We start from the raw sequence: 24,687 nt of genomic DNA, 5'->3' as shown, positions 1-24,687 counted from the left end.
GTCTTTAGGTGATGGCTATTGTGTCTGTTTGACCTCTTCCAAATGTCTGTGCTGGCAATAAAAAGATAAAGTTTCCTATTTAAATAGCTAGAGAATAAAAACAATTTGCCAGTAATGTGAAAAAACCTACAGCACCTGGTGTTCCCATGTGGTCTCCCACCCAAGTACTAACCAGGCCCAACACTGCTTAGCTTCCAAGATCAGACGAGATTGGGCCTATCCAATGTGGTATGGCTGTAGGTGAGTTAAAGGCACTTTTTTGCCCTCTTCTACTTCTATCACCAGGTAAGCTAATACAAAAGTTTCCTAACTGTATTGGCTTACTGAAAAAAATCATGTGTTGGTAATGTAAAAAGACCTACAGGACATGATATTAGCAGGGGGTCTTAAATTAAACTACTAAAGAGGCTCAACACTGTTTAGCTGCCAAAAGCAGTTGGAATTGGGCCTAAACAGTGTGGTAAGTCTTTAGGTGATGGCTATTGTGTCTGTTTGACCTCTTCCAAATGTCTGTACTGGCAATAAAAAGAAAAAGTTTCCAATTTAAATAGCTAGAGAATAAAAACAATTTGCCTGTAATGTGAAAAAACCTACAGCACCTGGTGTTCCCATGTGGTCTCCCACCCAAGTACTAACCAGGCCCAACACTGCTTAGCTTCCAAGATCAGACGAGATTGGGCCTATCCAATGTGGTATGGCTGTAGGTGAGATACAGGCACTTTTTTGCCCTCTTCTACTTCTATCACCAGGTAAGCTAATAAAAAAGTTTCCTAACTGTATTGGCTTACTGAAAAAAATCATGTGTTGGTAATGTAAAAAGACCTACAGGACATGATATTAGCAGGGAGTCTTAAATTAAACTACTAAAGGGGACCAACACTGTTTAGCTGCCAAAAGCAGTTGGAATTGGGCCTAAACAGTGTGGTAAGTCTTTAGGTGATGGCTATTGTGTCTGTTTGACCTCTTCCAAATGTCTGTACTGGCAATAAAAATAAAAAGTTTCCAATTTAAATAGCTAGAGAATAAAAAAAAAATTGCCTGTAATGTGAAAAAACCGACAGCACCTGGTGTTCCCATGTGGTCTCCCACCAAAGTACTAACCAGGCCCAACACTGCTTAGCTTCCAAGTTCAGAAGAGATTGGGCCTATCCAATGTGGTATGGCTGTAGTTGAGATACAGGCACTTTTTTGCCCTCTTCTACTTCTATCACCAGGTAAGCTAATAAAAAAGTTTCCTAACTGTATTGGCTTACTGAAAAAAATCATGTGTTGGTAATGTAAAAAGACCTACAGGACATGATATTAGCAGGGGGTCTTAAATTAAACTACTAAAGAGGCTCAACACTGTTTAGCTGCCACAAGTAGTTGGAATTGGGCCTAAACAGTGTGGTAAGTCTTTAGGAGATGGCTATTGTGTCTGTTTGACCTCTTCCAAATGTCTGTACTGGCAATAAAAAGAAAAAGTTTCCAATTTAAATAGCTAGAGAATAAAAACAATTTGCCTGTAATGTCAAAAAACCTACAGCACCTGGTGTTCCCATGTGGTCTCCCACCCAAGTACTAACCAGGCCCAACACTGCTTAGCTTCCAAGATCAGACAAGATTGGGCCTATCCAATGTGGTATGGCTGTAGGTGAGATACAGGCACTTTTTTGCCCTCTTCTACTTCTATCACCAGGTAAGCTAATAAAAAAGTTTCCTAACTGTATTGGCTTACTGAAAAAAATCATGTGTTGGTAATGTAAAACGACCTACAGGACATGATATTAGCAGGGGGTCTTAAATTAAACTACTAAAGAGGATCAACACTGTTTAGCTGCCAAAAGCAGATGGAATTGGGCCTAAACAGTGTGGTAAGTCTTTAGGTGATGGCTATTGTGTCTGTTTGACCTCTTCCAAATGCCTGTACTGGCAATAAAAAGAAAAAGTTTCCAATTTAAATAGCTAGAGAATAAAAACAATTTGCCTGTAATGTGAAAAAACCTACAGCACTTGGTGTTCCCATGTGGTCTCCCACCCAAGTACTAACCAGGCCCAACACTGCTTAGCTTCCAAGAACAGACGAGATTGGGCCTATCCAATGTGGTATGGCTGTAGGTGAAATACAGGCACTTTTTAGCCCTCTTCTACTTCTATCACCAGGTAAGCTAATAAAAAAGTTTCCTAACTGTATTGGCTTACTGAAAAAAATCATGTGTTGGTAATGTAAAAAGACCTACAGGACATGATATTAGCAGGGGGTCTTAAATTAAACTACTAAAGAGGCTCAACACTGTTTAGCTGCCAAAAGCAGTTGGAATTGGGCCTAAACAGTGTGGTAAGTCTTTATGTGATGGCTATTGTGTCTGTTTGACCTCTTCCAAATGTCTGTACTGGCAATAAAAAGAAAAAGTTTCCAATTTAAATAGCTAGAGAATAAAAACAATTTGCCTGTAATGTGAAAAACCCTACAGCACCTGGTGTTCCCATGTGGTCTCCCACCAAAGTACTAACCAGGCCCAACACTGCTTAGCTTCCAAGATCAGACGAGATTGGGCCTATCCAATGTGGTATGGCTGTAGGTGAGATACAGGCACTTTTTTGCCCTCTTCTACTTCTATCACCAGGTAAGCTAATACAAAAGTTCCCTAACTGTATTGGCTTACGGAAAAAAATCATGTGTTGGTAATGTAAAAAGACCTACAGGACATGATATTAGCAGGGGGTCTTAAATTAAACTACAAAAGAGGCTCAACACTGTTTAGCTGCCAAAAGCAGTTGGAATTGAGCCTAAACAGTGTGGTAAGTCTTTAGCTGATGGCTATTGTGTCTGTTTGACCTCTTCCAAATGTCTGTGCTGGCAATAAAATGAAAAAGTTTCCAATATAAATAGCTAGAGAATAAAAACAATTTGCCAGTGATGTGAAAAAACCTACAGCACCTGGTGTTCCCATGTGGTCTCCCACCCAAGTACTAACCAGGCCCAACACTGCTTAGCTTCCAAGATCAGACGAGATTGGGCCTATCCAATGTGGTATGGCTGTAGGTGAGTTAAATTCACTTTTTTGCCCTCTTCTACTTCTATCACCAGGTAAGCTAATAAAAAAGTTTCCTAACTGTATTGGCTTACTGAAAAAAATCATGTGTTGGTAATGTAAAAAGACCTACAGGACATGATATTAGCAGGGGGTCTTAAATTAAACTACTAAAGAGGCTCAACACTGTTTAGCTGCCAAAAGTAGTTGGAATTGGGCCTAAACAGTGTGGTAAGTCTTTAGGAGATGGCTATTGTGTCTGTTTGACCTCTTCCAAATGTCTGTACTGGCAATAAAAAGAAAAAGTTTCCAATTTAAATAGCTAGAGAATAAAAACAATTTGCCTGTAATGTGAAAAAACCTACAGCACCTGGTGTTCCCATGTGGTCTCCCACCCAAGTACTAACCAGGCCCAACACTGCTTAGCTTCCAAGATCAGACAAGATTGGGCCTATCCAATGTGGTATGGCTGTAGGTGAGATATAGGCACTTTTTTGCCCTCTTCTACTTCTATCACCAGGTAAGCTAATAAAAAAGTTTCCTAACTGTATTGGCTTACTGAAAAAAATCATGTGTTGGTAATGTAAAAAGACCTACAGGACATGATATTAGCAGGGGGTCTTAAATTAAACTACTAAAGAGGCTCAACACTGTTTAGCTGCCAAAAGCAGTTGGAATTGGGCCTAAACAGTGTGGTAAGTCTTTAGGTGATGGCTATTGTGTCTGTTTGACCTCTTCCAAATGTCTGTACTGGCAATAAAAAGAAAAAGTTTCCAATTTAAATAGCTAGAGAATAAAAACAATTTGCCTGTAATGTGAAAAAACCTACAGCACCTGGTGTTCCCATGTGGTCTCCCACCCAAGTACTAACCAGGCCCAACACTGCTTAGCTTCCAAGATCAGACGAGATTGGGCCTATCCAATGTGGTATGGCTGTAGGTGAGATACAGGCACTTTTTTGCCCTCTTCTACTTCTATCACCAGGTAAGCTAATAAAAAAGTTTCCTAACTGTATTGGCTTACTGAAAAAAATCATGTGTTGGTAATGTAAAAAGACCTACAGGACATGATATTAGCAGGGAGTCTTAAATTAAACTACTAAAGGGGACCAACACTGTTTAGCTGCCAAAAGCAGTTGGAATTGGGCCTAAACAGTGTGGTAAGTCTTTAGGTGATGGCTATTGTGTCTGTTTGACCTCTTCCAAATGTCTGTACTGGCAATAAAAATAAAAAGTTTCCAATTTAAATAGCTAGAGAATAAAAAAAAAATTGCCTGTAATGTAAAAAAACCGACAGCACCTGGTGTTCCCATGTGGTCTCCCACCAAAGTACTAACCAGGCCCAACACTGCTTAGCTTCCAAGTTCAGACGAGATTGGGCCTATCCAATGTGGTATGGCTGTAGTTGAGATGCAGGCACTTTTTTGCCCTCTTCTACTTCTATCACCAGGTAAGCTAATAAAAAAGTTTCCTAACTGTATTGGCTTACTGAAAAAAATCATGTGTTGGTAATGTAAAAAGACCTACAGGACATGATATTAGCAGGGGGTCTTAAATTAAACTACTAAAGAGGCTCAACACTGTTTAGCTGCCACAAGTAGTTGGAATTGGGCCTAAACAGTGTGGTAAGTCTTTAGGAGATGGCTATTGTGTCTGTTTGACCTCTTCCAAATGTCTGTACTGGCAATAAATAGAAAAAGTTTCCAATTTAAATAGCTAGAGAATAAAAACAATTTGCCTGTAATGTGAAAAAACCTACAGCACCTGGTGTTCCCATGTGGTCTCCCACCCAAGTACTAACCAAGCCCAACACTGCTTAGCTTCCAAGATCAGACGAGATTGGGACTATCCAATGTGGTATGGCTGTAGATGAGATACAGGCATTTTTTTGCCCTCTTCTACTTCTATCACCAGGTAAGCTAATAAAAAAGTTTCCTAACTGTATTGGCTTACTTAAAAAAAATCATGTGTTGGTAATGTAAAAAGAACTACAGGACATGATATTAGCAGGGGGTCTTAAATTAAACTACTAAAGAGGCTCAACACTGTTTAGCTGCCAAAAGCAGTTGGAATTGGGCCTAAACAGTGTGGTAAGTCTTTAGGTGATGGCTATTGTGTCTGTTTGACCTCTTCCAAATGTCTGTACTGGCAATAAAAAGAAAAAGCTTCCAATTTAAATAGCTAGAGAATAAAAACAATTTGCCAGTAATGTGAAAAAACCTACAGCACCTTGTGATCCCATGTGGTCTCCCACCCAAGTACTAACCAGGCCCAACACTGCTTAGCTTCCAAGATCAGACGAGATTGGGCCTATCCAATGTGGTATGGATGTAGGTGAGTTAAAGGCACTTTTTTGCCCTCTTCTACTTCTATCACCAGGTAAGCTAATACAAAAGTTTCCTAACTGTATTGGCTTACTGAAAAAAATCATGTGTTGGTAATGTAAAAAGACCTACAGTACATGATATTAGCAGGGGGTCTTAAATTAAACTACAAAAGAGGCTCAACACTGTTTAGCTGCCAAAAGCAGTTGGAATTGAGCCTAAACAGTGTGGTAAGTCTTTAGGTGATGGCTATTGTGTCTGTTTGACCTCTTCCAAATGTCTGTGCTGGCAATAAAAAGAAAAAGTTTCCTATATAAATAGCTAGAGAATAAAAACAATTTGCCAGTAATGTGAAAAAACCTACAGCACCTGGTGTTCCCAGGTGGTCTCCCACCCAAGTACTAACCAGGCCCAACACTGCTTAGCTTCCAAGATCAGACGAGATTGGGCCTATCCAATGTGGTATGGCTGTAGATGATATACAGGCACTTTTTTGCCCTCTTCTACTTCTATCACCAGGTAAGCTAATAAAAAGGTTTCCTAACTGTATTGGCTTACTGAAAAAAATCATGTGTTGGTAATGTAAAAAGACCTACAGGACATGATATTAGCAGGGGGTCTTAAATTAAACTACTAAAGAGGCTCAACACTGTTTAGCTGCCAAAAGCAGTTGGAATTGGGCCTAAACAGTGTGGTAAGTCTTTAGGTGATGGCTATTGTGTCTGTTTGACCTCTTCCAAATGTCTGTACTGGCAATAAAAAGAAAAAGTTCCCAATTTAAATAGCTAGAGAATAAAAACAATTTGCCAGTACTGTGAAAAAACCTACAGCACCTGGTGTTCCCATGTGGTCTCCCACCCAAGTACTAACCAGGCCCAAAACTGCTTAGCTTCCAAGATAAGACGAGATTGGGCCTATCCAATGTGGTATGGCTGTAGGTGAGATACAGGCACTTTTTTGCCCTCTTCTACTTCTATCACCAGGTAAGCTAATACAAAAGTTTCCTAACTGTATTGGCTTACGGAAAAAAATCATTTGTTGGTCATGTAAAAAGACCTACAGGACATGATATTAGCAGGGGGTCTTAAATTAAACTACAAAAGAGGCTCAACACTGTTTAGCTGCCAAAAGCAGTTGGAATTGAGCCTAAACAGTGTGGTAAGTCTTTAGCTGATGGCTATTGTGTCTGTTTGACCTCTTCCAAATGTCTGTGCTGGCAATAAAATGAAAAAGTTTCCAATATAAATAGCTAGAGAATAAAAACAATTTGCCAGTAATGTGAAAAAACCTACAGCACCTGGTGTTCCCATGTGGTCTCCCACCCAAGTACTAACCAGGCCCAACACTGCTTAGCTTCCAAGATCAGACGAGATTGGGCCTATCCAATGTGGTATGGCTGTAGGTGAGTTAAATTCACTTTTTTGCCCTCTTCTACTACTATCACCAGGTAAGCTAATACAAAAGTTTCCTAACTGTATTGGCTTACTGAAAAAAATCATGTGTTGGTAATGTAAAAAGACCTACAAGACATGATATTAGCAGGGGGTCTTAAATTAAACTACTAAAGAGGCTCAACACTGTTAAGCTGCCAAAAGCAGTTGGAATTGGGCCTAAACATTGTGGTAAGTCTTTAGGTGATGGCTATTGTGTCTGTTTGACCTCTTCCAAATGTCTGTACTGGCAATAAAAAAGAAAAAGTTTCCAATTTAAATAGCTAGAGAAAAAAACAATTTGCCTGTAATGTGAAAAAACCTACAGCACCTGGTGTTCCCATGTGATCTCCCACCCAAGTACTAACCAGACCCAACACTGCTTAGCTTCCAAGATCAGACGAGATTGGGCCTATCCAGTGTGGTATGGCTGTAGGTGAGATACAGGCACTTTTTTGCCCTCTTCTACTTCTATCACCAGGTAAGCTAATAAAAAAGTTTCCTAACTGTATTGGCTTACTGAAAAAAATCATGTGTTGGTAATGTAAAAAGACCTACAGGACATGATATTAGCAGGGGGTCTTAAATTAAACTACTAAAGAGGCTCAACACTGTTTAGCTGCCAAAAGCAGTTGGAATTGGGCCTAAACAGTGTGGTAAGTCTTTAGGTGATGGCTATTGTGTCTGTTTGACCTCTTCCAAATGTCTGTACTGGCAATAAAAAGAAAAAGTTTCCAATTTAAATAGCTAGAGAATAAAAACAATTTGCCTGTGATGTGAAAAAACCTACAGCACCTGGTGTTCTCATGTGGTCTCCCACCCAAGTACTAACCAGGCCCAACACTGCTTAGCTTCCAAGATCAGACAAGATTGGGCCTATCCAATGTGGTATGGCTGTAGATGATATACAGGCACTTTTTTGCCCTCTTCTACTTCTATCACCAGGTAAGCTAATAAAAAGGTTTCCTAACTGTATTGGCTTACTGAAAAAAATCATGTGTTGGTAATGTAAAAAGACCTACAGGACATGATATTAGCAGGGGGTCTTAAATTAAACTACTAAAGAGGCTCAACACTGTTTAGCTGCCAAAAGCAGTTGGAATTGGGCCTAAACAGTGTGGTAAGTCTTTAGGTGATGGCTATTGTGTCTGTTTGACCTCTTCCAAATGTCTGTACTGGCAATAAAAAGAAAAAGTTCCCAATTTAAATAGCTAGAGAATAAAAACAATTTGCCAGTAATGTGAAAAAACCTACAGCACCTGGTGTTCCCATGTGGTCTCCCACCCAAGTACTAACCAGGCCCAAAACTGCTTAGCTTCCAAGATAAGACGAGATTGGGCCTATCCAATGTGGTATGGCTGTAGGTGAGATACAGGCACTTTTTTGCCCTCTTCTACTTCTATCACCAGGTAAGCTAATACAAAAGTTTCCTAACTGTATTGGCTTACGGAAAAAAATCATTTGTTGGTCATGTAAAAAGACCTACAGGACATGATATTAGCAGGGGGTCTTAAATTAAACTACAAAAGAGGCTCAACACTGTTTAGCTGCCAAAAGCAGTTGGAATTGAGCCTAAACAGTGTGGTAAGTCTTTAGCTGATGGCTATTGTGTCTGTTTGACCTCTTCCAAATGTCTGTGCTGGCAATAAAATGAAAAAGTTTCCAATATAAATAGCTAGAGAATAAAAACAATTTGCCAGTAATGTGAAAAAACCTACAGCACCTGGTGTTCCCATGTGGTCTCCCACCCAAGTACTAACCAGGCCCAACACTGCTTAGCTTCCAAGATCAGACGAGATTGGGCCTATCCAATGTGGTATGGCTGTAGGTGAGTTAAATTCACTTTTTTGCCCTCTTCTACTACTATCACCAGGTAAGCTAATACAAAAGTTTCCTAACTGTATTGGCTTACTGAAAAAAATCATGTGTTGGTAATGTAAAAAGACCTACAAGACATGATATTAGCAGGGGGTCTTAAATTAAACTACTAAAGAGGCTCAACACTGTTAAGCTGCCAAAAGCAGTTGGAATTGGGCCTAAACATTGTGGTAAGTCTTTAGGTGATGGCTATTGTGTCTGTTTGACCTCTTCCAAATGTCTGTACTGGCAATAAAAAGAAAAAGTTTCCAATTTAAATAGCTAGAGAAAAAAACAATTTGCCTGTAATGTGAAAAAACCTACAGCACCTGGTGTTCCCATGTGATCTCCCACCCAAGTACTAACCAGGCCCAACACTGCTTAGCTTCCAAGATCAGACGAGATTGGGCCTATCCAGTGTGGTATGGCTGTAGGTGAGATACAGGCACTTTTTTGCCCTCTTCTACTTCTATCACCAGGTAAGCTAATAAAAAAGTTTCCTAACTGTATTGGCTTACTGAAAAAAATCATGTGTTGGTAATGTAAAAAGACCTACAGGACATGATATTAGCAGGGGGTCTTAAATTAAACTACTAAAGAGGCTCAACACTGTTTAGCTGCCAAAAGCAGTTGGAATTGGGCCTAAACAGTGTGGTAAGTCTTTAGGTGATGGCTATTGTGTCTGTTTGACCTCTTCCAAATGTCTGTACTGGCAATAAAAAGAAAAAGTTTCCAATTTAAATAGCTAGAGAAAAAAACAATTTGCCTGTAATGTGAAAAAACCTACAGCACCTGGTGTTCCCATGTGGTCTCCCACCCAAGTACTAACCAGGCCCAACACTGCTTAGCTTCCAAGATCAGACGAGATTGGGCCTATCCAGTGTGGTATGGCTGTAGGTGAGATACAGGCACTTTTTTGCCCTCTTCTACTTCTATCACCAGGTAAGCTAATACAAACGTTTCCTAACTGTATTGGCTTACTGAAAAAAATCATGTGTTGGTAATGTAAAAAGACCTACAGGACATGATATTAGCAGGGGGTCTTAAATTAAACTACTAAAGAGGCTCAACACTGTTTAGCTGCCAAAAGCAGTTGGAATTGGGCCTAAACAGTGTGGTAAGTCTTTAGGTGATGGCTATTGTGTCTGTTTGACCTCTTCCAAATGTCTGTACTGGCAATAAAAAGAAAAAGTTTCCAATTTAAATAGCTAGAGAATAAAAACAATTTTCCAGTAATGTGAAAAAACCTACAGCACCTGGTGTTCCCATGTGGTCTCCCACCCAAGTACTAACCAGGCCCAACACTGCTTAGCTTCCAAGATCAGACGAGATTGGGCCTATCCAATGTGGTATGGCTGTAGGTGAGTTAAAAGCACTTTTTTGCCCTCTTCTACTTCTATCACCAGGTAAGCTAATACAAACGTTTCCTAACTGTATTGGCTTACTGAAAAAAATCATGTGTTGGTAATGTAAAAAGACCTACAGGACATGATATTAGCAGGGGGTCTTAAATTAAACTACAAAAGAGGCTCAACACTGTTTAGCTGCCAAAAGCAGTTGGAATTGAGCCTAAACAGTGTGGTAAGTCTTTAGGTGATGGCTATTGTGTCTGTTTGACCTCTTCCAAATGTCTGTGCTGGCAATAAAAAGAAAAAGTTTCCAATTTAAATAGCTAGAGAATAAAAACAATTTGCCAGTAATGTGAAAAAACCTACAGCACCTGGTGTTCCCAGGTGGTCTCCCACCCAAGTACTAACCAGGCCCAACACTGCTTAGCTTCCAAGATCAGACGAAATTAGGCCTATCCAATGTGGTATGGCTGTAGGTGAGATACAGGCACTTTTTTGCCCTCTTCTACTTTTATCACCAGGTAAGCTAATAAAAAAGTTTCCTAACTGTATTGGCTTACTTAAAAAAAATCATGTGTTGGTAATGTAAAAAGACCTACAGGACATGATATTAGCAGGGGGTCTTAAATTAAACTACTAAACAGGCTCAACACTGTTTAGCTGCCAAAAGCAGTTGGAATTGGGCCTAAACAGTGTGGTAAGTCTTTAGGTGAAGTCTATTGTGTCTTTTTGACCTCTTCCAAATGTCTGTACTGGCAATAAAAAGAAAAAGTTTCCAATTTAAATAGCTAGAGAATAAAAACAATTTGCCTGTGATGTGAAAAAACCTACAGCACCTGGTGTTCTCATGTGGTCTCCCACCCAAGTACTAACCAGGCCCAACACTGCTTAGCTTCCAAGATCAGACGAGATTGGGCCTATCCAATGTGGTATGGCTGTAGATGATATACAGGCACTTTTTTGCCCTCTTCTACTTCTATCACCAGGTAAGCTAATAAAAAGGTTTCCTAACTGTATTGGCTTACTGAAAAAAATCATGTGTTGGTAATGTAAAAAGACCTACAGGACATGATATTAGCAGGGGGTCTTAAATTAAACTACTAAAGAGGCTCAACACTGTTTAGCTGCCAAAAGCAGTTGGAATTGGGCCTAAACAGTGTGGTAAGTCTTTAGGTGATGGCTATTGTGTCTGTTTGACCTCTTCCAAATGTCTGTACTGGCAATAAAAAGAAAAAGTTCCCAATTTAAATAGCTAGAGAATAAAAACAATTTGCCAGTAATGTGAAAAAACCTACAGCACCTGGTGTTCCCATGTGGTCTCCCACCCAAGTACTAACCAGGCCCAAAACTGCTTAGCTTCCAAGATAAGACGAGATTGGGCCTATCCAATGTGGTATGGCTGTAGGTGAGATACAGGCACTTTTTTGCCCTCTTCTACTTCTATCACCAGGTAAGCTAATACAAAAGTTTCCTAACTGTATTGGCTTACGGAAAAAAATCATTTGTTGGTCATGTAAAAAGACCTACAGGACATGATATTAGCAGGGGGTCTTAAATTAAACTACAAAAGAGGCTCAATACTGTTTAGCTGCCAAAAGCAGTTGGAATTGAGCCTAAACAGTGTGGTAAGTCTTTAGCTGATGGCTATTGTGTCTGTTTGACCTCTTCCAAATGTCTGTGCTGGCAATAAAATGAAAAAGTTTCCAATATAAATAGCTAGAGAATAAAAACAATTTGCCAGTAATGTGAAAAAACCTACAGCACCTGGTGTTCCCATGTGGTCTCCCACCCAAGTACTAACCAGGCCCAACACTGCTTAGCTTCCAAGATCAGACGAGATTGGGCCTATCCAATGTGGTATGGCTGTAGGTGAGTTAAATTCACTTTTTTGCCCTCTTCTACTTCTATCACCAGGTAAGCTAATACAAAAGTTTCCTAACTGTATTGGCTTACTGAAAAAAATCATGTGTTGGTAATGTAAAAAGACCTACAGGACATGATATTAGCAGGGGGTCTTAAATTAAACTACTAAAGAGGCTCAACACTGTTTAGCTGCCAAAAGCAGTTGGAATTGGGCCTAAACAGTGTGGTAAGTCTTTAGGTGATGGCTATTGTGTCTGTTTGAACTCTTCCAAATGTCTGTGCTGGCAATAAAAAGAAAAAGTTTCCAATCTAAATAGCTAGAGAATAAAAACAATTTGCCAGTAATGTGAAAAAACATACAGCACCTGGTGTTCCCATGTGGTCTCCCACCCAAGTACTAACCAGGCCCAACACTGCTTAACTTCCAAGATCAGACGAGGTTGGGCCTATCCAATGTGGTATGGCTGTAGGTGAGATACAAGCACTTTTTTGCCCTCTTCTACTTCTATCACCAGGTAAGCTAATAAAAAAGTTTCCTAACTGTATTGGCTTACTTAAAAAAAATCATGTGTTGGTAATGTAAAAAGACCTACAGGATATGATATTAGCAGGGGGTCTTAAATTAAACTACTAAAGAGGCTCAACACTGTTTAGCTGCCAAAAGCAGTTGGAATTGGGCCTAAACAGTGTGGTAATTCTTTAGGTGATGGCTATTGTGTCTGTTTGACCTCTTCCAAATGTCTGTACTGGCAATAAAAAGTTAAAGTTTCCAATTTAAATAGCTAGAGAATAAAAACAATTTGACTGTAATGTGAAAAAACCTACAGCACCTGGTGTTCCCATGTGGTCTCCCACCCAAGTACTAACCAGGCCCAACACTGCTTAGCTTCCAAGATCAGACGAGATTGGGCCTATCCAATGTGGTATGGCTGTAGGTGAGATACAGGCACTTTTTTGCCCTCTTCTACTTCTATCACCAGGTAAGCTGATAAAAAAGTTTCCTAACTGTATTGGCTTACTGAAAAAAATCATGTGTTGGTAATGTAAAAAGACCTACAGGACATGATATTAGCAGGGGGTCTTAAATTAAACTACTAAACAGGCTCAACACTGTATAGCTGCCAAAAGCAGTTGGAATTGGGCCTAAACAGTGTGGTAAGTCTTTAGGTGATGGCTATTGTGTCTGTTTGACCTCTTCCAAATGTCTGTACTGGCAATAAAAAGAAAAAGTTTCCAATTTAAATAGCTAGAGAATAAAAACAATTTGCCTGTAATGTGAAAAAACCTACAGCACCTGGTGTTCCCATGTGGTCTCCCACCCAAGTACTAACCAGGCCCAACACTGCTTAGCTTCCAAGATCAGACGAGATTGGGCCTATCCAATGTGGTATGGCTGTAGGTGAGATACAGGCACTTTTTTGCCCTCTTCTACTTCTATCACCAGGTAAGCTAATAAAAAAGTTTCCTAACTGTATTGGCTTACTGAAAAAAATCATGTGTTGGTAATGTAAAAAGACCTACAGGACATGATATTAGCAGGGGGTCTTAAATTAAACTACTAAAGAGGCCCAACACTGTTTAGCTGCCAAAAGCAGTTGGAATTGGGCCTAAACAGTGTGGTAAGTCTTTAGGTGATGGCTATTGTGTCTGTTTGACCTCTTCCAAATGTCTGTGCTGGCAATAAAAAGAAAAAGTTTCCAATTTAAATAGCTAGAGAATAAAAACAATTTGCCAGTAATGTGAAAAAACCTACTGCACCTGGTGTTCCCATGTGGTCTCCCACCCAAGTACTAACCAGGCCCAACACTGCTTAGCTTCCAAGTTCAGACGAGATTGGGTCTATCCAATGTGGTATGGCTGTAGTTGAGATACAGGCACTTTTTTGCCCTCTTCTACTTCTATCACCAGGTAAGCTAATAAAAAAGTTTCCTAACTGTATTGGCTTACTGAAAAAAATCATGTGTTGGTAATGTAAAAAGACCTACAGGACATGATATTAGCAGGGGGTCTTAAATTAAACTACTAAAGAGGCTCAACACTGTTTAGCTGCCAAAAGCAGTTGGAATTGGGCCTAAACAGTTTGGTAAGTCTTTAGGTGATGGCTATTGTGTCTGTTTGACCTCTTCCAAATGTCTGTGCTGGCAATAAAAAGATAAAGTTTCCTATTTAAATAGCTAGAGAATAAAAACAATTTGCCAGTAATGTGAAAAAACCTACAGCACCTGGTGTTCCCATGTGGTCTCCCACCCAAGTACTAACCAGGCCCAACACTGCTTAGCTTCCAAGATCAGACGAGATTGGGCCTATCCAATGTGGTATGGCTGTAGGTGAGTTAAAGGCACTTTTTTGCCCTCTTCTACTTCTATCACCAGGTAAGCTAATACAAAAGTTTCCTAACTGTATTGGCTTACTGAAAAAAATCATGTGTTGGTAATGTAAAAAGACCTACAGGACATGATATTAGCAGGGGGTCTTAAATTAAACTACTAAAGAGGCTCAACACTGTTTAGCTGCCAAAAGCAGTTGGAATTGGGCCTAAACAGTGTGGTAAGTCTTTAGGTGATGGCTATTGTGTCTGTTTGACCTCTTCCAAATGTCTGTACTGGCAATAAAAAGAAAAAGTTTCCAATTTAAATAGCTAGAGAATAAAAACAATTTGCCTGTAATGTGAAAAAACCTACAGCACCTGGTGTTCCCATGTGGTCTCCCACCCAAGTACTAACCAGGCCCAACACTGCTTAGCTTCCAAGATCAGACGAGATTGGGCCTATCCAATGTGGTATGGCTGTAGGTGAGATACAGGCACTTTTTTGCCCTCTTCTACTTCTATCACCAGGTAAGCTAATAAAAAAGTTTCCTAACTGTATTGGCTTACTGAAAAAAATCATGTGTTGGTAATGTAAAAAGACCTACAGGACATGATATTAGCAGGGAGTCTTAAATTAAACTACTAAAGGGGACCAACACTGTTTAGCTGCCAAAAGCAGTTGGAATTGGGCCTAAACAGTGTGGTAAGTCTTTAGGTGATGGCTATTGTGTCTGTTTGACCTCTTCCAAATGTCTGTACTGGCAATAAAAATAAAAAGTTTCCAATTTAAATAGCTAGAGAATAAAAAAAAAATTGCCTGTAATGTGAAAAAACCGACAGCACCTGGTGTTCCCATGTGGTCTCCCACCAAAGTACTAACCAGGCCCAACACTGCTTAGCTTCCAAGTTCAGAAGAGATTGGGCCTATCCAATGTGGTATGGCTGTAGTTGAGATACAGGCACTTTTTTGCCCTCTTCTACTTCTATCACCAGGTAAGCTAATAAAAAAGTTTCCTAACTGTATTGGCTTACTGAAAAAAATCATGTGTTGGTAATGTAAAAAGACCTACAGGACATGATATTAGCAGGGGGTCTTAAATTAAACTACTAAAGAGGCTCAACACTGTTTAGCTGCCACAAGTAGTTGGAATTGGGCCTAAACAGTGTGGTAAGTCTTTAGGAGATGGCTATTGTGTCTGTTTGACCTCTTCCAAATGTCTGTACTGGCAATAAAAAGAAAAAGTTTCCAATTTAAATAGCTAGAGAATAAAAACAATTTGCCTGTAATGTCAAAAAACCTACAGCACCTGGTGTTCCCATGTGGTCTCCCACCCAAGTACTAACCAGGCCCAACACTGCTTAGCTTCCAAGATCAGACAAGATTGGGCCTATCCAATGTGGTATGGCTGTAGGTGAGATACAGGCACTTTTTTGCCCTCTTCTACTTCTATCACCAGGTAAGCTAATAAAAAAGTTTCCTAACTGTATTGGCTTACTGAAAAAAATCATGTGTTGGTAATGTAAAACGACCTACAGGACATGATATTAGCAGGGGGTCTTAAATTAAACTACTAAAGAGGATCAACACTGTTTAGCTGCCAAAAGCAGATGGAATTGGGCCTAAACAGTGTGGTAAGTCTTTAGGTGATGGCTATTGTGTCTGTTTGACCTCTTCCAAATGCCTGTACTGGCAATAAAAAGAAAAAGTTTCCAATTTAAATAGCTAGAGAATAAAAACAATTTGCCTGTAATGTGAAAAAACCTACAGCACTTGGTGTTCCCATGTGGTCTCCCACCCAAGTACTAACCAGGCCCAACACTGCTTAGCTTCCAAGAACAGACGAGATTGGGCCTATCCAATGTGGTATGGCTGTAGGTGAAATACAGGCACTTTTTAGCCCTCTTCTACTTCTATCACCAGGTAAGCTAATAAAAAAGTTTCCTAACTGTATTGGCTTACTGAAAAAAATCATGTGTTGGTAATGTAAAAAGACCTACAGGACATGATATTAGCAGGGGGTCTTAAATTAAACTACTAAAGAGGCTCAACACTGTTTAGCTGCCAAAAGCAGTTGGAATTGGGCCTAAACAGTGTGGTAAGTCTTTATGTGATGGCTATTGTGTCTGTTTGACCTCTTCCAAATGTCTGTACTGGCAATAAAAAGAAAAAGTTTCCAATTTAAATAGCTAGAGAATAAAAACAATTTGCCTGTAATGTGAAAAACCCTACAGCACCTGGTGTTCCCATGTGGTCTCCCACCAAAGTACTAACCAGGCCCAACACTGCTTAGCTTCCAAGATCAGACGAGATTGGGCCTATCCAATGTGGTATGGCTGTAGGTGAGATACAGGCACTTTTTTGCCCTCTTCTACTTCTATCACCAGGTAAGCTAATACAAAAGTTCCCTAACTGTATTGGCTTACGGAAAAAAATCATGTGTTGGTAATGTAAAAAGACCTACAGGACATGATATTAGCAGGGGGTCTTAAATTAAACTACAAAAGAGGCTCAACACTGTTTAGCTGCCAAAAGCAGTTGGAATTGAGCCTAAACAGTGTGGTAAGTCTTTAGCTGATGGCTATTGTGTCTGTTTGACCTCTTCCAAATGTCTGTGCTGGCAATAAAATGAAAAAGTTTCCAATATAAATAGCTAGAGAATAAAAACAATTTGCCAGTGATGTGAAAAAACCTACAGCACCTGGTGTTCCCATGTGGTCTCCCACCCAAGTACTAACCAGGCCCAACACTGCTTAGCTTCCAAGATCAGACGAGATTGGGCCTATCCAATGTGGTATGGCTGTAGGTGAGTTAAATTCACTTTTTTGCCCTCTTCTACTTCTATCACCAGGTAAGCTAATAAAAAAGTTTCCTAACTGTATTGGCTTACTGAAAAAAATCATGTGTTGGTAATGTAAAAAGACCTACAGGACATGATATTAGCAGGGGGTCTTAAATTAAACTACTAAAGAGGCTCAACACTGTTTAGCTGCCAAAAGTAGTTGGAATTGGGCCTAAACAGTGTGGTAAGTCTTTAGGAGATGGCTATTGTGTCTGTTTGACCTCTTCCAAATGTCTGTACTGGCAATAAAAAGAAAAAGTTTCCAATTTAAATAGCTAGAGAATAAAAACAATTTGCCTGTAATGTGAAAAAACCTACAGCACCTGGTGTTCCCATGTGGTCTCCCACCCAAGTACTAACCAGGCCCAACACTGCTTAGCTTCCAAGATCAGACAAGATTGGGCCTATCCAATGTGGTATGGCTGTAGGTGAGATATAGGCACTTTTTTGCCCTCTTCTACTTCTATCACCAGGTAAGCTAATAAAAAAGTTTCCTAACTGTATTGGCTTACTGAAAAAAATCATGTGTTGGTAATGTAAAAAGACCTACAGGACATGATATTAGCAGGGGGTCTTAAATTAAACTACTAAAGAGGCTCAACACTGTTTAGCTGCCAAAAGCAGTTGGAATTGGGCCTAAACAGTGTGGTAAGTCTTTAGGTGATGGCTATTGTGTCTGTTTGACCTCTTCCAAATGTCTGTACTGGCAATAAAAAGAAAAAGTTTCCAATTTAAATAGCTAGAGAATAAAAACAATTTGCCTGTAATGTGAAAAAACCTACAGCACCTGGTGTTCCCATGTGGTCTCCCACCCAAGTACTAACCAGGCCCAACACTGCTTAGCTTCCAAGATCAGACGAGATTGGGCCTATCCAATGTGGTATGGCTGTAGGTGAGATACAGGCACTTTTTTGCCCTCTTCTACTTCTATCACCAGGTAAGCTAATAAAAAAGTTTCCTAACTGTATTGGCTTACTGAAAAAAATCATGTGTTGGTAATGTAAAAAGACCTACAGGACATGATATTAGCAGGGAGTCTTAAATTAAACTACTAAAGGGGACCAACACTGTTTAGCTGCCAAAAGCAGTTGGAATTGGGCCTAAACAGTGTGGTAAGTCTTTAGGTGATGGCTATTGTGTCTGTTTGACCTCTTCCAAATGTCTGTACTGGCAATAAAAATAAAAAGTTTCCAATTTAAATAGCTAGAGAATAAAAAAAAAATTGCCTGTAATGTGAAAAAACCGACAGCACCTGGTGTTCCCATGTGGTCTCCCACCAAAGTACTAACCAGGCCCAACACTGCTTAGCTTCCAAGTTCAGACGAGATTGGGCCTATCCAATGTGGTATGGCTGTAGTTGAGATGCAGGCACTTTTTTGCCCTCTTCTACTTCTATCACCAGGTAAGCTAATAAAAAAGTTTCCTAACTGTATTGGCTTACTGAAAAAAATCATGTGTTGGTAATGTAAAAAGACCTACAGGACATGATATTAGCAGGGGGTCTTAAATTAAACTACTAAAGAGGCTCAACACTGTTTAGCTGCCACAAGTAGTTGGAATTGGGCCTAAACAGTGTGGTAAGTCTTTAGGAGATGGCTATTGTGTCTGTTTGACCTCTTCCAAATGTCTGTACTGGCAATAAATAGAAAAAGTTTCCAATTTAAATAGCTAGAGAATAAAAACAATTTGCCTGTAATGTGAAAAAACCTACAGCACCTGGTGTTCCCATGTGGTCTCCCACCCAAGTACTAACCAAGCCCAACACTGCTTAGCTTCCAAGATCAGACGAGATTGGGACTATCCAATGTGGTATGGCTGTAGATGAGATACAGGCATTTTTTTGCCCTCTTCTACTTCTATCACCAGGTAAGCTAATAAAAAAGTTTCCTAACTGTATTGGCTTACTTAAAAAAAATCATGTGTTGGTAATGTAAAAAGAACTACAGGACATGATATTAGCAGGGGGTCTTAAATTAAACTACTAAAGAGGCTCAACACTGTTTAGCTGCCAAAAGCAGTTGGAATTGGGCCTAAACAGTGTGGTAAGTCTTTAGGTGATGGCTATTGTGTCTGTTTGACCTCTTCCAAATGTCTGTACTGGCAATAAAAAGAAAAAGCTTCCAATTTAAATAGCTAGAGAATAAAAACAATTTGCCAGTAATGTGAAAAAACCTACAGCACCTTGTGATCCCATGTGGTCTCCCACCCAAGTACTAACCAGGCCCAACACTGCTTAGCTTCCAAGATCAGACGAGATTGGGCCTATCCAATGTGGTATGGATGTAGGTGAGTTAAAGGCACTTTTTTGCCCTCTTCTACTTCTATCACCAGGTAAGCTAATACAAAAGTTTCCTAACTGTATTGGCTTACTGAAAAAAATCATGTGTTGGTAATGTAAAAAGACCTACAGTACATGATATTAGCAGGGGGTCTTAAATTAAACTACAAAAGAGGCTCAACACTGTTTAGCTGCCAAAAGCAGTTGGAATTGAGCCTAAACAGTGTGGTAAGTCTTTAGGTGATGGCTATTGTGTCTGTTTGACCTCTTCCAAATGTCTGTGCTGGCAATAAAAAGAAAAAGTTTCCTATATAAATAGCTAGAGAATAAAAACAATTTGCCAGTAATGTGAAAAAACCTACAGCACCTGGTGTTCCCAGGTGGTCTCCCACCCAAGTACTAACCAGGCCCAACACTGCTTAGCTTCCAAGATCAGACGAGATTGGGCCTATCCAATGTGGTATGGCTGTAGGTGAGATACAGGCACTTTTTTGCCCTCTTCTACTTCTATCACCAGGTAAGCTAATAAAAAAGTTTCCTAACTGTATTGGCTTACTTAAAAAAAATCATGTGTTGGTAATGTAAAAAGACCTACAGGACATGATATTAGCAGGGGGTCTTAAATTAAACTACTAAACAGGCTTAACACTGTTTAGCTGCCAAAAGCAGTTGGAATTTGGCCTAAACAGTGTGGTAAGTCTTTAGGTGATGGCTATTGTGTCTGTTTGACCTCTTCCAAATGTCTGTACTGGCAAGAAAAAGAAAAAGTTTCCAATTTAAATAGCTAGAGAATAAAAACAATTTGCCTGTAATGTGAAAAAAATTACAGCACCTGGTGTTCCCATGTGGTCTCCCACCCAAGTATTAACCAGGCCCAACACTGCTTAGCTTCCAAGATCAGAAGAGATTGGGCCTGTCCAATGTGGTATGGCTGTAGGTGAGATACAGGCACTTTTTTGCCCTCTTCTACTTCTATCACCAGGTAAGCTAATAAAAAAGTTTCCTAACTGTATTGGCTTACTGAAAAAAATCATGTGTTGGTAATGTAAAAAGACCTACAGGACATGATATTAGCAGGGGGTCTTAAATTAAACTACTAAAGAGGCTCAACACTGTTTAGCTGCCAAAAGCAGTTGGAATTGGGCCTAAACAGTGTGGTAAGTCTTTAGGTGATGGCTATTGTGTCTGTTTGACCTCTTCCATATGTCTGTACTGGCAATAAAAAGAAAATTTTTCCAATTTAAATAGCTAGAGAATAAAAACAATTTGCCTGTAATGTGAAAAAACCTACAGCACCTGGTGTTCCCATGTGGTCTCCCACCCAAGTACTAACCAGGCCCAACACTGCTTAGCTTCCAAGATCAGACGAGATTGGGCCTATCCAATGTGGTATGGCTGTAGGTGAGTTAAAGGCACTTTTTTGCCCTCTTCTACTTCTATCACCAGGTAAGCTAATACAAAAGTTTCCTAACTGTATTGGCTTACTGAAAAAAATCATGTGTTGGTAATGTAAAAAGACCTACAGGACATGATATTAGCAGGGGGTCTTAAATTAAACTACTAAAGAGGCTCAACACTGTTTAGCTGCCAAAAGCAGTTGGAATTGGGCCTAAACAGTGTGGTAAATCTTTAGGTGATGGCTATTGTGTCTGTTTGACCTCTTCCAAATGTCTGTACTGGCAATAAAAAGAAAAAGTTTCCAATTTAAAGAGCTAGAGAATAAAAACAATTTGCCTGTAATGTGAAAAAACCTACAGCACCTGGTGTTCCCATGTGGTCTCCCACCCAAGTACTAACCAGGCCCAACACTGCTTAGCTTCCAAGATCAGACGAGATTGGGCCTATCCAATGTGGTATGGCTGTAGGTGAGATACATGCACTTTTTTGCCCTCTTCTACTTCTATCACCAGGTAAGCTAATAAAAAAGTTTCCTAACTGTATTGGCTTACTGAAAAAAATCATGTGTTGGTAATGTAAAAAGACCTACAGGACATGATATTAGCAGGGGGGCTTAAATTAAACTACAAAAGAGGCTCAACACTGTTTAGCTGCCAAAAGCAGTTGGAATTGAGCCTAAACAGTGTGGTAAGTCTTTAGGTGATGGCTATTGTGTCTGTTTGACCTCTTCCAAATGTCTGTGCTGGCAATAAAAAGAAAAAGTTTCCAATTTAAATAGCTAGAGAATAAAAACAATTTGCCAGTAATGTGAAAAAACCTACAGCACCTGGTGTTCCCAGGTGGTCTCCCACCCAAGTACTAACCAGGCCCAACACTGCTTAGCTTCCAAGATCAGACGAGATTGGGCCTATCCAATGTGGTATGGCTGTAGGTGAGATACAGGCACTTTTTTGCCCTCTTCTACTTCTATCACCAGGTAAGCTAATAAAAAAGTTTCCTAACTGTATTGGCTTACTTAAAAAAAATCATGTGTTGGTAATGTAAAAAGACCTACAGGACATGATCTTAGCAGGGGGTCTTAAATTAAACTACTAAACAGGCTCAACACTGTTTAGCTGCCAAAAGCAGTTGGAATTGGGCCTAAACAGTGTGGTAAGTCTTTAGGTGATGGCTATTGTGTCTGTTTGACCTCTTCCAAATGTCTGTACTGGCAATAAAAAGAAAAAATTTCCAATTTAAATAGCTAGAGAATAAAAACAATTTGCCTGTAATGTGAAAAAACCTACAGCACCTGGTGTTCCCATGTGGTCTCCCACCCAAGTACTAACCAGTCCCAACACTGCTTAGCTTCCAAGATCAGACGAGATTGGGCCTATCCAATGTGGTATGGCTGTAGGTGAGATACAGGCACTTTTTTGCCCTCTTCTACTTCTATCACCAGGTAAGCTAATAAAAAAGTTTCCTAACTGTATTGGCTTACTGAAAAAAATCATGTGTTGGTAATGTAAAAAGACCTACAGGACATGATATTAGCAGGGGGTCTTAAATTAAACTACTAAAGAGGCTCAACACTGTTTAGCTGCCAGAAGCAGTTGGAATTGGGCCTAAACAGTGTGGTAAGTCTTTAGGTGATGGCTATTGTGTCTGTTTGACCTCTTCCAAATGTCTGTACTGGCAATAAAAAGAAAAAGTTTCCAATTTAAATAGCTAGAGAATAAAAACAATTTGCCTGTAATGTGAAAAAACCTACAGCACCTGGTGTTCCCATGTGGTCTCCCACCCAAGTACTAACCAAGCCCAACACTGCTTAGCTTCCAAGATCAGACGAGATTGGGACTATCCAATGTGGTATGGCTGTAGGTGAGATACAGGCACTTTTTTGCCCTCATCTACTTCTATCACCAGGTAAGCTAATAAAAAAGTTTCCTAACTGTATTGGCTTACTGAAAAAAATCATGTGTTGGTAATGTAAAAAGACCTACAGGACATGATATTAGCAGGGGGTCTTAAATTAAACTACTAAAGAGGCTCAACACTGTTTAGCTGCCAAAAGCAGTTGGAATTGGGCCTAAACAGTGTGGTAAGTCTTTAGGTGATTGCTATTGTGTCTGTTTGACCTCTTCCAAATGTCTGTACTGGCAATAAAAAGAAAAAGTTTCCAATTTAAATAGCTAGAGAATAAAAACAATTTGCCTGTAATGTGAAAAAACCTACAGCACCTGGTGTTCCCATGTGGTCTCCCACCCAAGTACTAACCAGGCCCAACACTGCTTAGCTTCCAAGATCAGACGAGATTGGGCCTATCCAATGTGGTATGGCTGTAGGTGAGACACAGGCACTTTTTTGCCCTCTTCTACTTCTATCACCAGGTAAGCTAATAAAAAAGTTTCCTAACTGTATTGGCTTACTGAAAAAAATCATGTGTTGGTAATGTAAAAAGACCTACAGGACATGATATTAGCAGGGGGTCTTAAATTAAACTACTAAAGAGGCTCAACACTGTTTAGCTGCCAAAAGCAGTTGGAATTGGGCCTAAACAGTGTGGTAAGTCTTTAGGTGATGGCTATTGTGTCTGTTTGACCTCTTCCAAATGTCTGTACTGGCAATAAAAAGAAAAAGTTTCCAATTTAAATAGCTAGAGAATAAAAACAATTTGCCTGTAATGTCAAAAAACCTACAGCACCTGGTGTTCCCATGTGGTCTCCCACCCAAGTACTAACCAGGCCCAACACTGCTTAGCTTCCAAGATCAGACGAGATTGGGCCTATCCAATGTGGTATGGCTGTAGGTGAGACACAGGCACTTTTTTGCCCTCTTCTACTTCTATCACCAGGTAAGCTAATAAAAAAGTTTCCTAACTGTATTGGCTTACTGAAAAAAATCATGTGTTGGTAATGTAAAAAGACCTACAGGACATGATATTAGCAGGGGGTCTTAAATTAAACTACTAAAGAGGCTCAACACTGTTTAGCTGCCAAAAGCAGTTGGAATTGGGCCTAAACAGTGTGGTAAGTCTTTAGGTGATGGCTATTGTGTCTGTTTGACCTCTTCCAAATGTCTGTACTGGCAATAAAAAGAAAAAGTTTCCAATTTAAATAGCTAGAGAATAAAAACAATTTGCCAGTAATGTGAAAAAACCTACAGCACCTGGTGTTCCCATGTGGTCTCCCACCCAAGTACTAACCAGGCCCAACACTGCTTAGCTTCCAAGATCAGACGAGATTGGGCCTATCCAATGTGGTATGGCTGTAGGTGAGATACAGGCACTTTTTTGCCCTCTTCTACTTCTATCACCAGGTAAGCTAATACAAAAGTTTCCTAACTGTATTGGCTTACTGAAAAAAATCATGTGTTGGTAATGTAAAAAGACCTACAGGACATGATATTAGCAGGGGGTCTTAAATTAAACTACAAAAGAGGCTCAACACTGTTTAGCTGCCAAAAGCAGTTGGAATTGAGCCTAAACAGTGTGGTAAGTCTTTAGGTGATGGCTATTGTGTCTGTTTGACCTCTTCCAAATGTCTGTGCTGGCAATAAAAAGAAAAAGTTTCCTATATAAATAGCTAGAGAATAAAAACAATTTGCCAGTAATGTGAAAAAACCTACAGCACCTGGTGTTCCCATGTGGTCTCCCACCCAAGTACTAACCAGGCCCAACACTGCTTAGCTTCCAAGATCAGACGAGATTGGGCCTATCCAATGTGGTATGGCTGTAGGTGAGATACAGGCACTTTTTTGCCCTCTTCTACTTCTATCACCAGGTAAGCTAATTAAAAAGTTTCCTAACTGTATTGGCTTACTTAAAAAAAATCATGTGTTGGTAATGTAAAAAGACCTACAGGACATGATATTAGCAGGGGGTCTTAAATTAAACTACTAAACAGGCTTAACACTGTTTAGCTGCCAAAAGCAGTTGGAATTTGGCCTAAACAGTGTGGTAAGTCTTTAGGTGATGGCTATTGTGTCTGTTTGACCTCTTCCAAATGTCTGTACTGGCAAGAAAAAGAAAAAGTTTCCAATTTAAATA

General features: G+C 39.8%; 47 non-coding genes and 6 pseudogenes across 47 annotated transcripts; all 53 read right to left on the bottom strand.

The window, feature by feature from the left end:
- Positions 1-123: 123 nt before the first annotated feature.
- On the bottom strand, positions 124-242 carry LOC146056853 (5S ribosomal RNA). The gene has a single exon (XR_014469449.1). It is a non-coding gene; the product is annotated as a 5S ribosomal RNA (ribosomal RNA).
- A 345-nt stretch (positions 243-587) lies between these two features.
- Positions 588-706, bottom strand: LOC146056852 (5S ribosomal RNA). The gene has a single exon (XR_014469448.1). It is a non-coding gene; the product is annotated as a 5S ribosomal RNA (ribosomal RNA).
- Positions 707-1,052: 346 nt separating this feature from the next.
- LOC146057094 (5S ribosomal RNA) lies at positions 1,053-1,171 on the bottom strand. The gene has a single exon (XR_014469668.1). It is a non-coding gene; the product is annotated as a 5S ribosomal RNA (ribosomal RNA).
- A 345-nt stretch (positions 1,172-1,516) lies between these two features.
- On the bottom strand, positions 1,517-1,635 carry LOC146057008 (5S ribosomal RNA). The gene has a single exon (XR_014469590.1). It is a non-coding gene; the product is annotated as a 5S ribosomal RNA (ribosomal RNA).
- Positions 1,636-1,980: 345 nt separating this feature from the next.
- Positions 1,981-2,099, bottom strand: LOC146057109 (5S ribosomal RNA). Its single transcript, XR_014469682.1, has one exon. It is a non-coding gene; the product is annotated as a 5S ribosomal RNA (ribosomal RNA).
- Positions 2,100-2,444: 345 nt separating this feature from the next.
- LOC146056994 (5S ribosomal RNA) lies at positions 2,445-2,563 on the bottom strand. Its single transcript, XR_014469577.1, has one exon. It is a non-coding gene; the product is annotated as a 5S ribosomal RNA (ribosomal RNA).
- A 345-nt stretch (positions 2,564-2,908) lies between these two features.
- LOC146056851 (5S ribosomal RNA) lies at positions 2,909-3,027 on the bottom strand. Its single transcript, XR_014469447.1, has one exon. It is a non-coding gene; the product is annotated as a 5S ribosomal RNA (ribosomal RNA).
- A 345-nt stretch (positions 3,028-3,372) lies between these two features.
- LOC146057007 (5S ribosomal RNA) lies at positions 3,373-3,491 on the bottom strand. The gene has a single exon (XR_014469589.1). It is a non-coding gene; the product is annotated as a 5S ribosomal RNA (ribosomal RNA).
- Positions 3,492-3,836: 345 nt separating this feature from the next.
- LOC146056849 (5S ribosomal RNA) lies at positions 3,837-3,955 on the bottom strand. The gene has a single exon (XR_014469446.1). It is a non-coding gene; the product is annotated as a 5S ribosomal RNA (ribosomal RNA).
- A 346-nt stretch (positions 3,956-4,301) lies between these two features.
- On the bottom strand, positions 4,302-4,420 carry LOC146057060 (5S ribosomal RNA). The gene has a single exon (XR_014469637.1). It is a non-coding gene; the product is annotated as a 5S ribosomal RNA (ribosomal RNA).
- Positions 4,421-4,765: 345 nt separating this feature from the next.
- Positions 4,766-4,884, bottom strand: LOC146057002 (5S ribosomal RNA). Its single transcript, XR_014469585.1, has one exon. It is a non-coding gene; the product is annotated as a 5S ribosomal RNA (ribosomal RNA).
- A 346-nt stretch (positions 4,885-5,230) lies between these two features.
- LOC146057161 (5S ribosomal RNA) lies at positions 5,231-5,349 on the bottom strand (annotated as a pseudogene).
- A 345-nt stretch (positions 5,350-5,694) lies between these two features.
- On the bottom strand, positions 5,695-5,813 carry LOC146056906 (5S ribosomal RNA). The gene has a single exon (XR_014469497.1). It is a non-coding gene; the product is annotated as a 5S ribosomal RNA (ribosomal RNA).
- A 345-nt stretch (positions 5,814-6,158) lies between these two features.
- On the bottom strand, positions 6,159-6,277 carry LOC146057141 (5S ribosomal RNA; annotated as a pseudogene).
- A 345-nt stretch (positions 6,278-6,622) lies between these two features.
- On the bottom strand, positions 6,623-6,741 carry LOC146056848 (5S ribosomal RNA). The gene has a single exon (XR_014469445.1). It is a non-coding gene; the product is annotated as a 5S ribosomal RNA (ribosomal RNA).
- A 345-nt stretch (positions 6,742-7,086) lies between these two features.
- Positions 7,087-7,205, bottom strand: LOC146057031 (5S ribosomal RNA). Its single transcript, XR_014469611.1, has one exon. It is a non-coding gene; the product is annotated as a 5S ribosomal RNA (ribosomal RNA).
- A 345-nt stretch (positions 7,206-7,550) lies between these two features.
- Positions 7,551-7,669, bottom strand: LOC146057075 (5S ribosomal RNA). The gene has a single exon (XR_014469651.1). It is a non-coding gene; the product is annotated as a 5S ribosomal RNA (ribosomal RNA).
- Positions 7,670-8,014: 345 nt separating this feature from the next.
- Positions 8,015-8,133, bottom strand: LOC146057140 (5S ribosomal RNA; annotated as a pseudogene).
- Positions 8,134-8,478: 345 nt separating this feature from the next.
- LOC146057207 (5S ribosomal RNA) lies at positions 8,479-8,597 on the bottom strand. The gene has a single exon (XR_014469708.1). It is a non-coding gene; the product is annotated as a 5S ribosomal RNA (ribosomal RNA).
- A 344-nt stretch (positions 8,598-8,941) lies between these two features.
- LOC146056910 (5S ribosomal RNA) lies at positions 8,942-9,060 on the bottom strand. Its single transcript, XR_014469501.1, has one exon. It is a non-coding gene; the product is annotated as a 5S ribosomal RNA (ribosomal RNA).
- Positions 9,061-9,404: 344 nt separating this feature from the next.
- Positions 9,405-9,523, bottom strand: LOC146056847 (5S ribosomal RNA). The gene has a single exon (XR_014469444.1). It is a non-coding gene; the product is annotated as a 5S ribosomal RNA (ribosomal RNA).
- Positions 9,524-9,868: 345 nt separating this feature from the next.
- On the bottom strand, positions 9,869-9,987 carry LOC146057206 (5S ribosomal RNA). Its single transcript, XR_014469707.1, has one exon. It is a non-coding gene; the product is annotated as a 5S ribosomal RNA (ribosomal RNA).
- Positions 9,988-10,332: 345 nt separating this feature from the next.
- On the bottom strand, positions 10,333-10,451 carry LOC146057033 (5S ribosomal RNA). Its single transcript, XR_014469613.1, has one exon. It is a non-coding gene; the product is annotated as a 5S ribosomal RNA (ribosomal RNA).
- Positions 10,452-10,797: 346 nt separating this feature from the next.
- On the bottom strand, positions 10,798-10,916 carry LOC146056931 (5S ribosomal RNA). The gene has a single exon (XR_014469520.1). It is a non-coding gene; the product is annotated as a 5S ribosomal RNA (ribosomal RNA).
- A 345-nt stretch (positions 10,917-11,261) lies between these two features.
- Positions 11,262-11,380, bottom strand: LOC146057139 (5S ribosomal RNA; annotated as a pseudogene).
- A 345-nt stretch (positions 11,381-11,725) lies between these two features.
- On the bottom strand, positions 11,726-11,844 carry LOC146057205 (5S ribosomal RNA). The gene has a single exon (XR_014469706.1). It is a non-coding gene; the product is annotated as a 5S ribosomal RNA (ribosomal RNA).
- A 345-nt stretch (positions 11,845-12,189) lies between these two features.
- On the bottom strand, positions 12,190-12,308 carry LOC146057054 (5S ribosomal RNA). Its single transcript, XR_014469632.1, has one exon. It is a non-coding gene; the product is annotated as a 5S ribosomal RNA (ribosomal RNA).
- Positions 12,309-12,654: 346 nt separating this feature from the next.
- LOC146057204 (5S ribosomal RNA) lies at positions 12,655-12,773 on the bottom strand. Its single transcript, XR_014469705.1, has one exon. It is a non-coding gene; the product is annotated as a 5S ribosomal RNA (ribosomal RNA).
- Positions 12,774-13,118: 345 nt separating this feature from the next.
- On the bottom strand, positions 13,119-13,237 carry LOC146057203 (5S ribosomal RNA). The gene has a single exon (XR_014469704.1). It is a non-coding gene; the product is annotated as a 5S ribosomal RNA (ribosomal RNA).
- A 345-nt stretch (positions 13,238-13,582) lies between these two features.
- On the bottom strand, positions 13,583-13,701 carry LOC146057025 (5S ribosomal RNA). Its single transcript, XR_014469606.1, has one exon. It is a non-coding gene; the product is annotated as a 5S ribosomal RNA (ribosomal RNA).
- A 345-nt stretch (positions 13,702-14,046) lies between these two features.
- LOC146057200 (5S ribosomal RNA) lies at positions 14,047-14,165 on the bottom strand. Its single transcript, XR_014469702.1, has one exon. It is a non-coding gene; the product is annotated as a 5S ribosomal RNA (ribosomal RNA).
- Positions 14,166-14,510: 345 nt separating this feature from the next.
- On the bottom strand, positions 14,511-14,629 carry LOC146057199 (5S ribosomal RNA). The gene has a single exon (XR_014469701.1). It is a non-coding gene; the product is annotated as a 5S ribosomal RNA (ribosomal RNA).
- A 346-nt stretch (positions 14,630-14,975) lies between these two features.
- Positions 14,976-15,094, bottom strand: LOC146057093 (5S ribosomal RNA). Its single transcript, XR_014469667.1, has one exon. It is a non-coding gene; the product is annotated as a 5S ribosomal RNA (ribosomal RNA).
- A 345-nt stretch (positions 15,095-15,439) lies between these two features.
- On the bottom strand, positions 15,440-15,558 carry LOC146057006 (5S ribosomal RNA). Its single transcript, XR_014469588.1, has one exon. It is a non-coding gene; the product is annotated as a 5S ribosomal RNA (ribosomal RNA).
- A 345-nt stretch (positions 15,559-15,903) lies between these two features.
- LOC146057108 (5S ribosomal RNA) lies at positions 15,904-16,022 on the bottom strand. Its single transcript, XR_014469681.1, has one exon. It is a non-coding gene; the product is annotated as a 5S ribosomal RNA (ribosomal RNA).
- Positions 16,023-16,367: 345 nt separating this feature from the next.
- LOC146056992 (5S ribosomal RNA) lies at positions 16,368-16,486 on the bottom strand. Its single transcript, XR_014469576.1, has one exon. It is a non-coding gene; the product is annotated as a 5S ribosomal RNA (ribosomal RNA).
- Positions 16,487-16,831: 345 nt separating this feature from the next.
- Positions 16,832-16,950, bottom strand: LOC146057198 (5S ribosomal RNA). The gene has a single exon (XR_014469700.1). It is a non-coding gene; the product is annotated as a 5S ribosomal RNA (ribosomal RNA).
- Positions 16,951-17,295: 345 nt separating this feature from the next.
- Positions 17,296-17,414, bottom strand: LOC146057005 (5S ribosomal RNA). Its single transcript, XR_014469587.1, has one exon. It is a non-coding gene; the product is annotated as a 5S ribosomal RNA (ribosomal RNA).
- A 345-nt stretch (positions 17,415-17,759) lies between these two features.
- On the bottom strand, positions 17,760-17,878 carry LOC146057197 (5S ribosomal RNA). The gene has a single exon (XR_014469699.1). It is a non-coding gene; the product is annotated as a 5S ribosomal RNA (ribosomal RNA).
- A 346-nt stretch (positions 17,879-18,224) lies between these two features.
- On the bottom strand, positions 18,225-18,343 carry LOC146057058 (5S ribosomal RNA). Its single transcript, XR_014469636.1, has one exon. It is a non-coding gene; the product is annotated as a 5S ribosomal RNA (ribosomal RNA).
- Positions 18,344-18,688: 345 nt separating this feature from the next.
- On the bottom strand, positions 18,689-18,807 carry LOC146057001 (5S ribosomal RNA). The gene has a single exon (XR_014469584.1). It is a non-coding gene; the product is annotated as a 5S ribosomal RNA (ribosomal RNA).
- A 346-nt stretch (positions 18,808-19,153) lies between these two features.
- LOC146057160 (5S ribosomal RNA) lies at positions 19,154-19,272 on the bottom strand (annotated as a pseudogene).
- Positions 19,273-19,617: 345 nt separating this feature from the next.
- On the bottom strand, positions 19,618-19,736 carry LOC146057000 (5S ribosomal RNA). The gene has a single exon (XR_014469583.1). It is a non-coding gene; the product is annotated as a 5S ribosomal RNA (ribosomal RNA).
- Positions 19,737-20,082: 346 nt separating this feature from the next.
- Positions 20,083-20,201, bottom strand: LOC146057137 (5S ribosomal RNA; annotated as a pseudogene).
- A 345-nt stretch (positions 20,202-20,546) lies between these two features.
- LOC146057196 (5S ribosomal RNA) lies at positions 20,547-20,665 on the bottom strand. Its single transcript, XR_014469698.1, has one exon. It is a non-coding gene; the product is annotated as a 5S ribosomal RNA (ribosomal RNA).
- Positions 20,666-21,010: 345 nt separating this feature from the next.
- On the bottom strand, positions 21,011-21,129 carry LOC146057195 (5S ribosomal RNA). Its single transcript, XR_014469697.1, has one exon. It is a non-coding gene; the product is annotated as a 5S ribosomal RNA (ribosomal RNA).
- Positions 21,130-21,474: 345 nt separating this feature from the next.
- Positions 21,475-21,593, bottom strand: LOC146056988 (5S ribosomal RNA). Its single transcript, XR_014469572.1, has one exon. It is a non-coding gene; the product is annotated as a 5S ribosomal RNA (ribosomal RNA).
- Positions 21,594-21,939: 346 nt separating this feature from the next.
- On the bottom strand, positions 21,940-22,058 carry LOC146057067 (5S ribosomal RNA). Its single transcript, XR_014469644.1, has one exon. It is a non-coding gene; the product is annotated as a 5S ribosomal RNA (ribosomal RNA).
- Positions 22,059-22,403: 345 nt separating this feature from the next.
- LOC146056944 (5S ribosomal RNA) lies at positions 22,404-22,522 on the bottom strand. Its single transcript, XR_014469532.1, has one exon. It is a non-coding gene; the product is annotated as a 5S ribosomal RNA (ribosomal RNA).
- Positions 22,523-22,867: 345 nt separating this feature from the next.
- Positions 22,868-22,986, bottom strand: LOC146057194 (5S ribosomal RNA). The gene has a single exon (XR_014469696.1). It is a non-coding gene; the product is annotated as a 5S ribosomal RNA (ribosomal RNA).
- A 345-nt stretch (positions 22,987-23,331) lies between these two features.
- LOC146057193 (5S ribosomal RNA) lies at positions 23,332-23,450 on the bottom strand. Its single transcript, XR_014469695.1, has one exon. It is a non-coding gene; the product is annotated as a 5S ribosomal RNA (ribosomal RNA).
- A 345-nt stretch (positions 23,451-23,795) lies between these two features.
- Positions 23,796-23,914, bottom strand: LOC146057192 (5S ribosomal RNA). The gene has a single exon (XR_014469694.1). It is a non-coding gene; the product is annotated as a 5S ribosomal RNA (ribosomal RNA).
- A 345-nt stretch (positions 23,915-24,259) lies between these two features.
- LOC146057190 (5S ribosomal RNA) lies at positions 24,260-24,378 on the bottom strand. The gene has a single exon (XR_014469693.1). It is a non-coding gene; the product is annotated as a 5S ribosomal RNA (ribosomal RNA).
- Between the last annotated feature and the right edge of the window lie 309 nt (positions 24,379-24,687).

Source organism: Crinia signifera, unplaced genomic scaffold (assembly GCF_055691185.1).
Source record: "Crinia signifera unplaced genomic scaffold, ASM5569118v1 HAP2_SCAFFOLD_99, whole genome shotgun sequence".
NCBI lineage: Eukaryota > Metazoa > Chordata > Amphibia > Anura > Myobatrachidae > Crinia > Crinia signifera.
Note: the sequence above shows the minus strand (reverse complement) of the source record. Positions and strands in the feature narration are given on the sequence as shown.